This window comes from Schistocerca nitens, chromosome 8 (assembly GCF_023898315.1).
Source record: "Schistocerca nitens isolate TAMUIC-IGC-003100 chromosome 8, iqSchNite1.1, whole genome shotgun sequence".
NCBI lineage: Eukaryota > Metazoa > Arthropoda > Insecta > Orthoptera > Acrididae > Schistocerca > Schistocerca nitens.
In genome coordinates this window covers 440505794-440507064 of record NC_064621.1, presented here as the reverse complement: position 1 = coordinate 440507064, position 1271 = coordinate 440505794, and positions in this window count along the sequence as shown.

Genomic DNA, 1271 nt, shown 5'->3' with positions numbered 1-1271 from the left:
AAATTTTTTTTTACAAAATAGAAGTTACTACACAGTAATGGAGTACTTGAATTAAAAAAGGTTACTTAAAAACTGAAAATTCTGTGTTTAACTATATGGAGAAATAATAATTATATATAACTGAAAAATGTAAATTAGATTATAAGAAAATTTCACTGTCAACTATTGTGTAAGAAACAAATTTAAACTGTTAAATTGTCTATTATTCAATGACAAAATCCATACAATGTAAATTGTTTCACGGATTAATAAACAAATCAAATCAAATCAAATCTTCTGTAGCACCACATTTCGAAAGCTTCTATTCTCTTCTTGTCTAAAATATTTATCGTCCATGTTTCCCTTCCATACATGGCTACACTCCAAACAAATACTTTCAGAAAAGACTTCCTGACACTTAAAATCTATACTCAATGTTAACAAATTTCCTTTCTTTAGAAACACTTTCCTTGCCATTGCCAGTCTACATTTTATATCCTCACTACTTTGATAATCATCAGTCATTTTCTTCCCAAATAGCAAAACTCATTTACTACCTTAAGTGTCTCATTTCCTAATCTAATTCCCTCAGCATCACCTGATTTAATTTGACTACATATCATTATCCTCATTTTGCTTTTGTTGATGTTCATCTTATATCCTCCATTCAAGACACTGTCCGTGCCTTTCAACTGCTCTTCAAGGTACTTTGCTGTCTCTGACAAAATTACATTGTCATCAGCAAACTTCAAAAGTTTTTATTTCTTCTCCATTGATTTTAATTCCTACTCCAAATTTTTCTTTTGTTTCCTTGCTCAATATACAAATTTAATAACTTTGGGAATAGGCTACAACCCTGTCTCACTCCCTTCCCAACCACTGTTTCCCTTTCATGCCCCTTGACTCTTATAACTGCCATCTGGTTTCTGTACAAATTGTAATAGCATTTCGCTCCCTGTATTTTACCCCTGCCACCTTCAGAATTTGAAAGAGAGTATTCCAGTCAACATTGTCAAAAGCTTTCTCTAAGTCTACAAATGCTAGAAATGTAGGTTTGCCTTTCCTTAATCTATCTTTTACGTTAGTTCATAGGGTCAGTATTGCCTCATATGTTCCAACATTTCTGCGGAATCCAAACTGATCTTCCACGAGGTCAGCTTCTACCAGTTTTTCCATTCGTCTCTAAAGAATTAATGTTAGCATTTTGCAGCTGTGACTTATTAAACTGATAGGTCAGTAATTTTCATGCCTTTCAACACCTGCTTTCTTTGGGATTGGAATCATTATATTCT